The sequence below is a fragment of the Vicugna pacos genome, chromosome 3 (assembly GCF_048564905.1).
Source record: "Vicugna pacos chromosome 3, VicPac4, whole genome shotgun sequence".
Taxonomy (NCBI): Eukaryota; Metazoa; Chordata; class Mammalia; order Artiodactyla; family Camelidae; genus Vicugna; species Vicugna pacos.
This window is the reverse complement of record NC_132989.1, coordinates 57,188,677-57,205,062: the sequence shown is the minus strand read 5'-3', so window position 1 is coordinate 57,205,062 and position 16,386 is coordinate 57,188,677. Positions and strand designations below refer to the sequence as shown.

Sequence of the window (16,386 nt, the reverse complement as noted above, 5' to 3'; positions counted from 1 at the left end):
GGAAAAAGCCTACCCAAATGTTTTACAGAAATTTAAACAAGTCTTAGGCAGTAAGGCATCTTAATAAGTAAGATAGCCAACAGCTCTGTAATTCTGTCAGTGAATGTATGAGCTAGAGTTCAAGGCTGAACTAAAACAGGCATAAATGACCATCAGCCTTGAAAACTGTGCTACAGTTCCTATCAACATTTAAAGAATACAAAAGGTGGTTGGTTTCTGAGAGAAAGACATTTTATAAGTACAATCTAAGACTCTCTAAAGAAATCTTTTCTTATCTTTAGAGTAATCTTAACCAAAATGTATAACTCAATTTTGCTAAGATTCTGTTTTCTTCATGTTTTCATAAGAAAATTAACTGCTTAATTTAAAAAATGAAGTTTACACTTAACACACAGAACATTTCTACCCTGAAACATTTCTCATTCACTAATTACTATTCTGGAAACATTTTGCTCAAATAGCGTGCTCCCTAAGTACCACATGAAATTTAGCTCCTTGTATTTTATATTAGGGTCAGCTGTGCACAGGCCATAACACCTCTCAGAGGATAAGGACTGTGTCTTACTCATCTTGACATCTCTTACAGATTACGGGCTCATAAATGGTGACTTAAACAGGGCTTGTTTGTAAAATTATCAAAGCCTATTAAAGCAGATGACATTCCTAAGAAATGGAGAAAGGAAAGATAATGTAAAAATGAGTCCTTTATTTTTGAAACAGTATCTTATCATTTTAGTAAACAAAGTAATACTGAATGACACTCTTTCAAATGAGGCCTATTAGCCAACCTAGATTAATTACTTAAACAATAAAAATTGATACTATTAGAGGATATGGTAGGATTTAGATGATATATAGTCAAGGCTTTATTCAGAAAGAACCAATAGACAGCAGGAACAATAGCCACACAGAAACACAGGGTTTTGATAATTAATATAGTCATGTCCTCCTTCAGATGGAAGCAATACACAATAAAAATAATAACCATAAGGAAACACAGTATCACTTCATTTTTAGTTTTGTCAGTACCTAATACAATAGTTTAGGGCTTTGGTAAAGCTGGGTTCAAACATGTGGCATAGGTTTGAAGCATGGGCAGACTTTTCTAAGGTTTTCTAAGTTTAAAACTAATTTTAGGGCTTCAGAATCTTCTGAAGTCTATAGCAGACCAGTAACATTAGGGCTGCATAAACAGCTGTATTGAAAATGTAAAGGATATATGATCTTTCAACAGTCATATGGCCCAATAAAAGTACAAGACTAATCAGATGAGAAACTTCTCAATGAAAAGGGCAACAGAAGAAAGAAAAGGCATCTTCCCTCAAATATCACTATTTTTCACCTTAAGGTCAATAAGTAAACAATCTCAGCTGTTTTATTTACACAGATTTTAAATATGTGACAGACACTGCTCATCAATGGGAAAGGGAAGAACTAAAAGATTTCAAACCACATTAAACAGTACATAAACATCTGAGTGCAACAAATTCTGACATTCTCAACACTGATTTTCCATTCCAGTCATTTGGAACACAAGGCCCAGAAAACAGAAGAGAGAAGAAACATCATGGACTAAAAAGTAGTGAGATATGAGGATGGTGTTCCTTCCACATCCTAAGCTTTTCTCACTAAAATTCAAAAGCAATATGAAAAGTCAGTTCCAAGAGTGGAGAACTAAGTGCAAACAACAAGTCAGAATGTAAAACGTTTTGGTCCATCTCAGTGATTTATTGACGTCTTATGCATTACATGTAGGCCAGACAGATTATCAAATTTTTCTGAAGTTTACTGTATAATAAATTAATAAACAAAACAATTAATTACTAGATGTTACCTACTCTATCCACACATTAAATCTCCATTGAATTTTAATGATTTACAACTACTATAAATACCACATGGACAGTTAACTTGTCAAATCATAACTGGTGTCAAAAAGGGAACTTACTCAACTCAAAGTTTTCTAAACCAGGAGTGTCTTCCCTCAAAGAAGACAAATTATCAGGCTAGAGAAGAATAACGGCTGCAAAAGCATTGAGTAACAAGTGCAAAATCAAAAATGCTGAAAAACTGAAGAATTTCAACTTTGTTGAATAACGAGTGCAAAATCAAAAATGCCGAAAAACTAAAGAGTTTCAACTAAATTCTTCTCAGTTCTTGAAAAGGCAAGAATGCTGACTTTCACCACTAAGTGTATTAAGAAAATTAAATGTGAAGTGGATACGTAAAATGCAGTATTTGACTGGCTTTGCCCGTTAACTTATGAATACCCACCCATTCTTATCATTAAGTGAACTGAGATAAGTAAATGAAGATAAGGTAAGTAAAATGTAGTATTTGACTGGGTTTGTTTATAAGTCTATTACAAAGTGAACTTTGGACACATTGGTAATCTCCCTGCCCTAAACATGATGCTTAAGTCAATACAAATGGCCATGAAAAAAAAAGGGTAGAGATGGAAGGAGTAAAACCATCCTTGATTATCCCTGATTGTATTCTATGTGACTGTTCACATAGAAAATCCTAGAGAAACTGCAAAACAACTACTGTTGCTAATAAATGAATTTAACAAGGTGAGAAAATACAAGATTATTATATAAAAATCAATGTTATTTATATAAACATATATACATATAAATATGAAGCAACAATCAGAAAATTTGATATTTCAGTCTTGCTAAAAATCATGAAATACCTAAAAGTAAATCTAATAAAATCTATCCAAGACAGTAATACTAAAAACTACCTTGTTGAGAAAAATTAAAGACCTAAACAAATGAAAAGAGATACCATTTCATGGATTAGAGAACTCAGTATTTTTATAATGGCATTTTTTTCCAAAATTAATTTACAGATTCAACACAATCCCAATTAGAATCACAACAGGCTATTTTGCAAGCTAATTCTAAAATTCATAGAGAAATGAAGAAGACCTAGAATAACCAAAGTAAGTTCATAGCAAGACAAAGTAGAAGATATACCTTACCTAACATCAAGACTTAACATAAAGCTATAGTAATCAAAACAATTTGGTATTAATATAGAGACATATACATTAATAAGACAGAATAGAGAGTCTAAAAATAAACCAACACATATATAAATTCAACTGATTTTCAACAAAGGTGCAAGACTATTCATCAGAAGGAAAGTCTTCAATAAATGGTGTTGATTCAACTGAATTATCTGTTTGGAAAAAGATAAAAACTAACTCTCAACTTAAACATAAAAATTGACTCAAAACAGATCAGAGATGTGAGTATAATACCTAAAACTATAAAAGTTTAGAAGAAAACACAGGAGAAAATCTTTGGAACTTTAAAGTAACAAAGTTTTCTCAGAACTTACCAAAAAACCCCATGAATCATAAAAGAAAAAAATTGCTAAGTTGTGCCTCATTAAAATTTAAAACATTTGCTCTTCAAAAAGTAACAGGAAGAAGATGATGAAAAAGAAGCCATAGACTGGAGAAAATATTTGGAAGACACAATAAAGAAAATTAGACTTGTATCCAGATTATATTTTTAAAACTCCTACAAGTCAATAGTAAGACAACCAAATGTAAAAGTAAGCAAAAGATATAAACAGTTACCTCTCCAGAGAAGACATACCAATGACCAGTGGAAAATGGCAGGAGAAAACACTGGTGGGGACAGAAATAGTCCTTATCTTGATTGTGATGAGAGTTTCATGGATGTATATTAAAACATACCAAAATAAACTTTAAATATGTACGATTTACTGTACTTCAATTATACTTTAATAAAATTATAACAGATAAAAATGAGGAAACTTTTTAAATGTTAAAATATATAGTAATTGGCATGATTTATTCTATTTTCTTAAAATCTATACATGCTATGGTATCACTCATTCCATGGAGAATGATATATTTTGTGGGTAGAAAAAATATGAGAAATATGTAAACTACTACCTGAGGAGGGATTATTTTACATTTTGGCCAGCCTTATTATTTATTCCAGAAGAAATTAGCAAATACACACAAATATAAAAATAACCTACATATCACCAGTATTTAGCCTTAAATGTAACTGTAACTGCTATTAAGGAATTCATAAGATTGTACACCAGAAAATAAGCTCTAAATACAAGCAGTCATACACTTTCTTAATACATGGACTTACTGAAGCAGCCAATTTAACAAGGCGATTTCCAACTAGAGTGTTGAATGTGCCACCTGGTTCTTTTTGCTACTTACAGTAATATGTGAAAAGCGAGAGATAAAATAATTAAAAAAAAAAAAAGAACTGTTAAACAAAAAGGAGCCAAGACTTGCTCTGCAAAAGATACTGTCAAGAGAATGAAAAGATAAGTCACAGACTGAGAGAAAATATTTTCAAAAGATATCTAATAAAGGTATCTTATCCAAAATACGTAAAGAACTCTTAAAACTCAACAGTAAGAAAATTCAATTGGAAAATAGGCAAAAGACTTGAACAGATACCTCATCAAAGAAGATATACAGATGGAAAATAAACTTAGGAAAAGATGTTCAACATCATATATCATTAGGGAATTACAAATTAAAACAATAGGATACCACTACATACCTATTAAAGTGGCTAAAATCCTAAACACTGACAACACCAAATGTTGCCAAGGATATGGAACAACAGGACCTCTCATTCATTGTTGGTGAGAATTCAAAATGGTACAGTCATGTTGGAAGACAATTTGTCAGTTTCTTACAAAATTAAACATATTCTCACCATACAATCCAGGAATTATGCTCGTTGGTGTTTACCCAAATTAGTTGAAAACATGTGCCCATACAAAAACAGATGTTAAAAGCAGCTTCAGTCACTATTGCCAAACTTAGAAACAACCAAGATGTCCTTCAATAGGTGAATGAATAAATCAATTGTGGTAATCCATACAATAGATTATTATTCAGCACTTAAAAAAAAGCTATCAACATCAAGCCATGAAAAGATGGGGGGAACTTTAAAGGCATAATAAATACATATCACTAAGTGAAACAAGCCAATTTGAAAAGGCTACATATAGTATAATTCCAACTATATGATATTCTGGAAAAACCAAAACTATGGAGACAATAAAATGATTAGTGGGTTGCCAGGGGTTAGGGAAGAATGAGGTGTAAATAGACATAACAAAGATTTTTTAGGGCATTGAAACTATTCTGTTTGATACTATAATGGTAGGTACTTATCATTATATATTTGTCCAAACCCACTGAATGTACACCACCAAGAAGGAATCCTAACATAAAGTATAGACTCTGAGTGATAATGATATGTCTGTGTAGTTTAACTGACTGTAACAAATGTACCACTCGTGATGCATAATGGTGATAATGGGGGAGGCTGTGTCAGTCTAGAGGCATGAGGTGTGAGGGAAATCTGAATTCTCCACTCTGTTTTCCTGTGAACCCAGTACTGTTTTAAAAAATAAAGTCTATTAAATAAAAAATCCTCTCCAGAAGACAAATGATGCTAAAATTAAAAAATGTCTTCTGAGCAAAGATCAAATACAGGGCACCACCAGGAAAACATGATTCAAAGATGATGCTGAAAGTAAGACTGAAAATCTTCTGTTAAAATTCAGAAGTATTAAAGGTGATACCTTAGAATACTAATCAGTCAGACAAAAGGTTCTGTAAACAGAATAGAGTGCGTCTTATTGATCCTTTTAAACAATAAAGTTTCTAGAAAGCTTAAGGGTATTGACTCTCAGCCTTAGCAGGAGCCTGAAATACACAAGGATTTATCTTAAAGAAATGTGTAGATATGGCTTTTGTCTAAAGAAATGCAGCTCAATAGAATTCACAGAATACCCACAACATGTATAAAAGATTTTAATATAACTTTTAATTTAATATCTAAAAAACTTGACATATCCTAAATGAAGTAAGGCCTTTGGACCCTAAAATTTTACTGGCAGGAAGCAGATTGAGAAAACTACTCACCTACAAACACCTGAAACATTTCATGAAAAAAGCAACAGGTAAAACCAAGAGTATTGAAGGCAAAGCTGAAAACATGAATAAATATCCCTAGGCTTGAGACCTGATCAAGAAGCATCCAATATTTGCCAACCTGCATCTCAGAATTGCTATGAACCAGTGACACCTTTGTGGCTCCCATTTTCCCCCTTTTGGAACAAGACCATCTACAGCAGTTATCCTATCCCTATCTCACCACTGTAGACTGGGTGTTGAGGAGGAGGGGGATGAGCAGAGGCAAGTGAGTGGAACGGAAGTGTACTCAAGGAGTTATGCTTAAGGAACTACACCCAAGGAACCCGATCTATACCTGGACCTGACTTAGATGATGAGATTCTGGACTGAGATGATATAGCAATAGATTGATTCATCTGAGGGCCTTCAGAAGCAGTAGGTATACTTCACACATATGAAGGACATGAACCATTGCAGGCTGGAGGGCAGACTGTAGCAGCCAGCATTCCACCTCCTGGATTTCACATCCTCATGTACTCCCCTCCCATGCCATACCAGAGTTGATCTGTATGACCAACAGTAAACAGGACAAGCGACAGTATCACATTTCTGAGATTATAAAAGATTGTGGCTTCCATCTTGAGTGCTCTCTCACTCTCTCAGATCACTCACTCTGAGAAAGCCAAGTTGTTGAACAGCCCTGTGGAGGGAGAGGCCCATATGATGAATGCGTGAAGCTTCCTGCCAATAGGCACTTGAGTGTGCTTGGAATTGGATCCTTCAGACCCAGTCAAACTACAGATGACTGCAGCCCTGGCTGACACCTAGATACCAACCTTGTGAGAGATCCTTCACAAGAACCACCCAGCTACGCTGCTCCTAAATTCCTGACCCTAAGAGACTATGGAGGATGATAAATGTTTTTCATTTTAAACTGTGAAATTTTGAGATAATCTGTTACACAGCAAAAGACAACATATTATTTAAATCCCCAGTGAACTGGTGGACAGCTCTGACATTCTTTCATTCTCATCATCAATGAACTGCTTACTGATTTTCCAATTCAGCAATGATTTATTTTCCATGAGGGGAAGGAGCTTCTTGTGGATTTACCAAAACAGGAATGCTGCTTTCTTTGACTGTCTTTGGATTTAAAAAATAGAGAAAAGGTAGTTTAAATAACTCATTTTTTTTTTTCAGTATTAGAGGTTGATCTTTCTTCACTGAGACAGAAAGAGAGAGACAGAGGGAGAGAAACCTTGCATTTTTAATAGGAACAGTTAAAAAACACAAACACATATGCTTGTTTGGATAAAAATAATTATACATGTTTCTTACTGAGGAAAAATATTCAGAATAAATAAACTTGTTTTAATTAAATAGTTTGTTTTCAATGATAAAATGGAATCGTCTAGTTTCTTAGAAGTATTTGCAGTATTCCTAGTGCAGATTAAATTTTCACCATTATAATCACTTACACTATTTCAAAATAATGAACTATTACCTATAAACAACAATACTCTTATCACAATCACCTCTGAAATACACTAGCACAAACTGATTTTATCATATTAGTCACCTAGAAAAAAGGTAAGAAAAGACCCTAAGAGAACAGGATATAGATAGAAATGTTTTGAAGCTGGAGGAAGAAGTTCAAAATGGATTCCAGTAAAGCCAACTTTGTTGGATACTAGACCCAAGCCTAGAGCTACCCTGTATGAAGTTTAGGCTAGAATTCAGCCTACAGGAAAGTTCCTACCACCTATACTTTTTCATCCCATGTTTCCTTCTTCCTTTCTTCTACTTTCACACACCAACTTTTTTTGCTCACTTTAGATGGCAGGTACTCTAACAGTCTCCATCGAGGCCTTTCTGATCAACTTTTTTTTTCAAGTTTTTTTAACAATATCGGATGATTCAACTATAAAGTGGGTTGAAGAGAAACTCAGCTCATTGAACTCAACATTCCTCCAGCAGAGCACATGAAATTTAATCACTAATTAAGAAAAAAGATCAGCCATGAACTGGTATACTAGTCTGCTCAGGCTGCCATAATAAAATACTGAGTTTATCAAACAATAGAATTTTATTTTCTCACAGCTGTGGAGGCTAAAAATTCCAGATCAAGGTATGGCTGCGTTGGGTTTTGGTGAGAATTTTCTTTCTGGCTTTTAGATAGCCAGCTTGTTGTTGTGTCCTCACAAGGTAGAAAGTGAGATCTCTGGTGTCTCTTATAAGACACTAATCCTATCAGATCAGTGTCCCACCCACATGACCTCATTTAACCTTAATCACTTTCTGGGAGTTAGAGCTTCAACATACGAATTTTAGAAGAATGCAACTGGGTTCATAGCCATTAGAAAGTATCATGGGATAGCATCACTTTTGGAGACATCTGTGTTATAATACTCTTGATACTCTTCCAAGTAGCCTCAATCTCAGAAGATAGGTTACTTCAAAATCATCCATTCATTTGGTCCTGCCTTCAAAAGCTAAAGCCACTTTTGCCCCTAATCAGAGGAAGGAAGAAGCAGAGAAAGGAGATGTGAAAGGTTTTGAAAAACTACAGAGTAAGATGGCACAGTCCACACAAGAGATTACCTCCACTTTTAACACCAATTACAAGTTCAGAGGATTTACAAGCCTCTTCAGGTTTTATAATCCATTAGAAAGACCCAAAGAACTCACTGAAAACCGTTATACGCATGGTTATGGTTTATCACATGGAAATTAATTCAGATTAATGTCAGGGAAGGGAAAAAGCATATAGGACAGAGTTCAGGAGAATACATAACATGTAGCTTCTGATGGTCTCTCCCTGTGAAGTCATGGACAGTGAAGCAGTTTTAAAAATTGAGAAGTCTGATTAATTGATAGGTGCTTCACCTTGAGTTATATCACAATTCTACCTTGCTCCATGTTATAAACAAGGCACACAAAACTAAGCTATGCTTTGTAGATGAAAAGGGTATCACATTCTTTCATTGCCTTGCATGTTAACTCTGAATTGTTTTTTAAATAGAGGTACTGTGCCTCTTGAGCCACATATAGTATCCTTCCCGCTGCTTTCTTATACCAAATCACAAATGATGCCTATGCGGTTAGCAGGGGGATAGGAATACTAGCCATATACCACAGCCATTCGCAGCTACGCTGTTGGGTATTAGCTGTTATCATCCCCATAATTAGCTAATAAAGGGCCTTACAAGGCCCAAATCTACAATCTGAGTTTCATTAGCACCCTTCTAACCTCTGAGCAAATCAACCCTAAGCACACTATCAACCTAGACTATGGTTAAAATAAGTATCCAACCTGCTATAAAGAAATGGAAACATACAATAAATGCTTTGCTTCAATGATCTGTCTTCACAGTGATATTTTTCTCTACAGCAAAAATTATTTCAGTTTTTCAGACTGCAGTATCTATATTGCAAAATAAACCACTCTGAAAAAAAGAGACAACAATACAGTATCAGAGAAAGCAGTATGGCACTGTTATTTCTAAATTGTCTTTAACTTAGCTGTAAAACCTGGAGCAAGTCAGTCGTCTGCTACCTCATCTGTAGGAAATCAATCAATTTCAATTTGCCAAAGAGGGATAAACAAAAATGTGGTACCATTTTTCACTCATTACTTTATATTAAAGCAAAGTACACAACTTAAATAAGCTCTATAACTGAAATAGTTAGCTAAATGAAGTGCCCAAAGAATATTTAATAAACAGTAGTGTACAAAACATTCAACAGTTTTTTAAAAAGATGTATTGCCTTGAGCTAGTGCATCATTAGCCATTCTGAATTAAAAAATTCCTTCTCTTCCTAAACAGATAATCTAAAAAAATTTTCTTAGCAATGCTGAACATTATTAAATTACACAATTACTCATTAAATTACTCAATAAAACCTCATTACTCTATGGATGGAAATGATGTGATACATAGTATGAACAATTTAGCTTACTCCCGTAGGACTGCATACACTGCACATCCTCCAAACACTAACTGTTGAACCAGATGAACTGACATATGCTACTTGGTATACAGTAGGCCTTACTGAATTACTTAAGGCCAAGTGACTGACTTCAGAGCCACATGCTGAGATGTAGCCAGTGATCTGCATTTTCACCCTATCTCCCATCCCCTTCCAATCTGTAGAGCTATATTACTTTGTCACTTTGTTGCCAGGTCGCCTCTCCTCTGCTGTCAGCTCTAGTGCATACGGTCCATTACTGTTACTGATCTCCTTTGCCATTCTCCATCTGGCCACATCCAATTGCTATATTGCTATCCAACACTTCTTTTTTCTATTTCTTCATCATTTTTATCTCTTCTGTTTACTGCACTTCTCGGCTACCAGACAAAAGAGATCTACTTCACAGTCATAGTGCTATTTTGGCTAATCAATACACTCCTTTTCTTCTAAACAAGAGGAAAAAAGTCAAGCAGGTAAGGATGATTTTCAGCTTTTCAGAACTGTTTTCATCAAAGTCTGATACTAAAAGGCTCATTCATTGTTACAAAAGATGCTTTACTGGTTTTTACTTCTAAGTTTGGAGTTACAGCATGTACTTGGTCTACAGACAACTGAAGGTTTTACAATTACAGTATTCCAGATTTAAGAAACTAACAGAAGACAAGGTGTCTGCCTTCTTAATCCTTAAAAAATTTACCCCAAACCAAATTAAACTTAAAAGGTTTTGCACAGCAAAGGAAACCATAAATGAAACAAAAAGACAACCTACAGAATGAGAGAAAATATTTGCAAATGACACGACTGACAAGGGACTAATTTCCAAAATATACAAACAGCTTATACACTTATTATCAAAAAAACAAACAGTCCAATCAAAAAATGGGCAGAAGACCTAAACAGACATTCCTCCAAAGACATCCAGATAGCCAACAGGCACACGAAAAGAAGCTCAATATTGCTACTTATTAGAGAAAAGAAAATCAAAACTACAATGAAGTATCACCTCATACCAGTCAGAAAGGCCATCATTCAAAAGTCCACAAACGATAAATACTGGAGGGGGTGTGGAGAAAACAGAACCCTCCTTCACTGCTGGTGGGAATGTAGTTAGGTGCAGCCATTATGGAAAACAGTATGGAGGTTCCTTAAAAGCTAAAAATAGAGTTACCATATGATCCAGCAATCCTACTACCAGGCATATATCTGGAGAAAACTATAATTCAAAAAGACACCTGTACCTCAATGTTCATAGCAGCACTATTTACAATAATCAAGACATAGAAATAACCTAAATGTCCATTAAAAGATGACTGGATAAAGTTGTGGCATGCATACACACATACACACACACACACACACACACACACACAGGAATACTACTCAGCCATAAAAAGAAAAAATAATGCCATTTGCAGCAACATAGATGGACCTAGAGATTATCATATTAAGTGAAGTAAGTCAGCGAAAGACAAATATCATATGATATCACTTATGTCAAATCTAAAAAAAAAAGATACAAATTATATTTACAAACCAAAAACAGACACAAAGACATAAAAAACAAACCACAGTTACCAAAAGGGAAAGGGCAGGGAGGGAGAAATTAGGGATTGGGGATTAACAGACACACATTACCATATACGAAACAAACAAGGACCTACAGCATAGCACAGGGAACTATATTCAATTTCTTGTAATAACATATAATGGAAAATAATCTGAAAAGAAAAATATACATATATGTATATGTATAACTAAATCACTTTGCTGTACACCTGAAACTAACACTGTAAATCAACTACACTTCAATAATTTTTTAAAATTTAACCTCAAAAACCTACGAAGATTTCTATTAAAATAAATGAATAGTGCTCCAAAGATGTATATATAGCCAAAAAGCATATAAAAAGATGCTTAACATCAACAATAATTAGGAAATAAAAACCATTGAGATGCTACTTCATGCCCATTAGGATAGCCATTATTAAAAAAAAAAAGAGAGAGAGAAAATGTGTTTTGTGAGGATGTGGGGAAGTGCTGGTGAGAACGTGGAGAAAATAGAACCTCTGTGTATTGGTGTTATGAATGTAAATAGTGTAGTCACTGTGGAGAACAGTAAAGCAATCCCTAAAAAATTAAACATAGAATCAACACATGATTCAGTACTTCCACTTCTGGGTATAGTCTCAAAAGAAAAACACATGCTACAACAGAGATGAACCTTGAAGACATTATGCTGGGCAAAATAAGCCAGTCACAAAAGGACAAATGTTTTATGATTCCACTTATACGAAGTGTTTAGAGCAGAGATAGAAAATTCATAAAGACAGAAAGTGGACTAGTGGTTGCCTGGGGCTGAGGAGAGGGAGGAATAAGGAGTTAACGGGCATGGAGTTTCTGCCAGGGAAGATGAAAAGTTCTGGAGATAGACAGTAGTGATGATTGCAAACAATATGAATATATTTAATGCCACTGTTTACACTTAAAAATGGTTAAAATGATTACTTTTATGTTATGTATACTTTACCACAATTTAAAAAAAAGAATGAAAAGTAAAGTTGACATAAGTTAGTTTATTTCACTTGTTACTTAGTTATCCATGGCCACTGTATAAACCTAATCTGACCCTAAAACAGACAGCACAAGTTACGTATAACTGAGTAAATAGTGCTTAATTTTGTTAGCGCTAATGAAAAGCTTGGAAACATTTCTACATATCTGAAGACAACAGATTCTCCTCAAAGAGGTCTGTTTGGGAAAGCTGAGAAAAATAGACTGTCAATAAACAAAATCTCTGATGCACACACAAATCACTGAATAAATATTCCTAAGATTTTTAAACCCTGATACCTCCAAGCCTATAACCATTGCTATTCCAAGATACACCAAACATAGTCATGCCTCAGGGCCTTCTTTGTAGCCTAAAACACTGGTCCCCATATACCAGCAGGGCTCACTCTCTCATTTCATTCAGATTTCTACTCAAAAGCCCTCTTACGAGAAAGGCTGATCTTAACCACCCTTGATAGCAATCTGCATAATTCCCTCTCCCCTCAATGTATTTTCTTTTTCTTCATAGCTGTTATCACTACTCAATATATTGCTAATTGCCCTTTTCTGTTTACTACAAGGTAAATTCCAGGGAATACAAAGACTACCTATTTTGTTCACTATTCTAAGCCCAGCACCTAGAACGCTACTTGGCACGATGAAGGAGGCCAGTAAATATCTGTTATTTGATTGAAAAGATGCATGTTCATAGCTTCATAGGCCATACGGCTCTCCTGGCATTAGTACTATTCTACCTTACACCAGCATTGCAGCAGCCACTGCCTCAAAGCCATCCAGAGCATCCCTGGTTTAGACTTCACTAGTAAGTGGAAGGTACACCTAGTTAAAAAGACAGAAGCCTGGTAGCCGTATGTCAAAAAAGTGCTCTCTGACTTATTTTTCTAAATACACTAAATGAAAACAGTTTATCTGTCCCTCACAATGAGGGATAAAAATTAAACACGAAGAATATACCTCTAATACTGCTGTAAGACAAAAAGATAACATACATTGCATCACATTGCACTTTACTTTGATAAACAGTACAAGGCATTCACTAGCCTGAAAACCATAGGATTTTCCCCCTGCAACTTTTCAGATGATTTGGGGAAACAGATCAATGCAATAATACTGCTTGTCAATAAATACAGCCAAAAACTAAGTTACCAGACACTCTGGAGCAGTGGAAGAATATGTTAAATCTCTGGATGAGGGAGAGAGAAGACTGCTTCCAAAATACACCTAACTTTAGTTCAGAGTCCAAAGTATTCAATTAAGAGTTCATCCCAGTGAAATGTCTCACCAGTGCTCATGCATGTTACAAGTTTTGAGAGCATTTTACAAATGCACTCTAATCTTCTGTCTGCAGTGAACGGTTTCTGGTAAAGCTTTGGCAGGTGATGATAATTTCTGTAGAAAAAAATCTTTAACCATTGAACCTCAATACCTCCCCTCCTGAAAAAGCGTAGGAAGGCCCGTTGAGCTACAATCTCTATGCTGCCAGAACCCATACGTCCAAGTGTAAGGAGACTCATCCTGGGAACACATGTGTCCTGCCCCGCGTGGTAAGTGGCAATGGCAAGTGGAAGCTGCCCATCAGCGGGGTCCCAGACACAGGGTACAGGTGTCCGCAAGAAACGCAGCGTGGTTCGGGGCAGCCCCTAGCCCCCGCGCCAGCGACCCCCGCCCGAGACGAGCCAGGCCAGCCCCCTCCTCTAATATCGGCCAGGGCCTGACCCCGCCAAACGCGGGTCCTACCTGAGCTCTGCCCCCAGCTACAGGGCTGCGGGGGGAGGCGGGAAGAGGCGTGGCCTTCCAGTTCGTCTGTCGAACTCCCTCGTGCGGTTGTTATGACTTTCCCTCTCGGGATCCGCGCCCTGACCAAGTTCGAGTTGCACTTCCGGGGTCCGCAGGAGACTGAAACGTCATTGCGCACGCGACGGCGGCGGTCACGACAATCCGGAAATAGGCGGGGCGTGGTCGCTGGGCTGGTTCCTGTGGCGGTAGGCGGGCTGGGAGAGAGAGGCCGGTGGGAGGTAAGAGTTGTCTTGTACTTTCCCTACGGACTCTCCTCGGCTTTGCGTCGCCCTATAATCGGAAGTGAGGGACACCCCTTCCTGAGTAGCCTTAGAGCGCGGGGCCTGTGTGAAGCCTTGTTCTCCAAAAATTTAAAAAACATTTGCGGGAGTGTCGTTGCAGCTAATTGCCCACTCTCCCACTCACGGCCTATCCTGCATCACTTGGTCTATTCAACTCAGAAAAGACAGGAGGTAGGAAAATCTAGATTTAGAAAATTAAATTTGCCTCTGAATTATGACTTACATAAAATAGGTAGTTAAGTATAAACTTCCCGACACTGCTCTTTTTCCTGAGTACTAGTAGGATAAATTGGAAACAGCTGTGGAGAGCTATGGTCCCATTCCCTAACAGGGGGTTGGCAGGTGATGATAATTTTTGTTCTAAACTCAGCTTTTATGGCAAAATCCCTGATAGTAAAAGTCACCCATGAAAATTCCCTAAGTACAGAATGCATATGTTAAGCATAAACTCTAGATCTGTAATTCTTATGCACACTTGAATGTGAGGCCTCTTAGGTAATTTATATGTTAGAATGAAAGGGGAGTTTGTAGATACCAGGGCATTTAAACAATCCTGATAAATCCAAGAGGCAACTCTTAGTCTTCATTTTGCTTAAGCATTCAGCAGCATTTGACACAGTTAACGACAAACTCTTTCTTGAAACTTGAAGCACTTTCTTCATTTGACTTTTGTGAATTCACAGGGCTCTTTTGATTCTCCTTTGCCGGATCTTCCTCATTTCTTAATTTTCGTGTGCCCCAGATCTCTTTCCCCTTTTAGCCGCCTTCATTCTCCAGGTGATTTCATTAATTCCCTTCATTGTCTTTTATACCGCATTGCTATGATGATGGCTTCCAAATATCCATTTCCAGTCACGATTTCTTTGATTTCTATACTAACATATATAACTTTTATTCAGCATTATCTATTAGGATATTCAACATGCATTCCAAACTATATTTTGTATCTCCAGAACCTGTTCCCCCGTTCCTGTTGCATATTGTTACATCTCAATAAATGGCACATTGATTCTTACAATTGTTCAGGTCATACTTTGATTCTTCTCTCATGTTTCACATTCAATCCCTCAGCAAAATCTATTGGCACTCTTTTCAAAAGGTATCCTAATCTAACCAATTCTCACCATCTCTGCAGCTATACTCTAGTTATTACTTGGTGCTCTAATTGTCTTTTAATTGTTCTGCATGCTTCTGTTCTTACCTCTCTACACTCTAGTCTCTAATTGGCAGCTATAGAAATTCTTTTGAAATGCAAATCAGAATTTGTTACGTTCCTTATCAAAACTTTTAAGAGTTTCTCTATTCAAATGGAATAAAATCCAAAATTGTTTTCTTCATAAACCCATAAGAGTCTGAATGATCTGATCCTGGGCCATCCTATGTTGCCTTTGAGGAAGGAGGTGATAAGAGATATTTTAGAAATAGGGATGGGAATTTGGCCAATTATCTTGGAATTTGGGAAATGGCAATCTTAAAGATGATTTCCCAGCTCTTGCTTGAAAATATTTAAAGGCAAGAGACTGAGGGTTTCTGCAGTGACAGAGTAAAGAGATAATAATTGTCACATTTTCCCAGCAGCTAGTGGGTGCATGGCTGGGTGTATTAGTTTTCTAGGAGTGCTGTAACAAAGTACCTGAAATTAGATGGCTTAGACAACAGAAATTTATTGTCCCACAGTGCTGGAGGTTAGCAGTCCAAGGTCAAAGTGTAGGTAAGGTTGGTTCTTTCTGAGGGCTGTGGGGGAGAATTTGTTCCATGCCTCTCTCCTAGCTTCTGGGGGTTTGCTGACAATCTTTGGTGCCCCTTGGCTTTAAGATGCATCAC

General features: G+C 36.4%; 1 protein-coding gene and 1 long non-coding RNA gene across 7 annotated transcripts in view; one reads left to right on the top strand and one right to left on the bottom strand.

Moving 5' to 3' along the window:
- ARB2A (ARB2 cotranscriptional regulator A) overlaps nt 1–14,381 on the bottom strand; it is a 366,466-nt gene extending 352,085 nt beyond the window's left edge. For 4 of the 5 annotated variants that reach the window (XM_072958398.1, XM_072958401.1, XM_072958402.1 and 1 more), the window contains exon 1: nt 14,222–14,369. The gene's annotated coding sequence lies outside the window, so the exon portion shown is untranslated. Of the gene's footprint in view, nt 1–14,221 lie in introns of all 5 variants that reach the window. The other variant, XM_072958400.1, reaches the window with a different exon arrangement.
- A 42-nt stretch (nt 14,382–14,423) lies between these two features.
- Nucleotides 14,424–16,386, top strand: part of LOC107034419 (uncharacterized) — a 79,664-nt gene continuing 77,701 nt past the window's right edge. For both annotated transcript variants that reach the window (XR_012071310.1, XR_012071311.1), the window contains exon 1: nt 14,424–14,499. This is a non-coding gene — a long non-coding RNA (uncharacterized lncRNA). The remainder of the gene's footprint in view (nt 14,500–16,386) is intronic.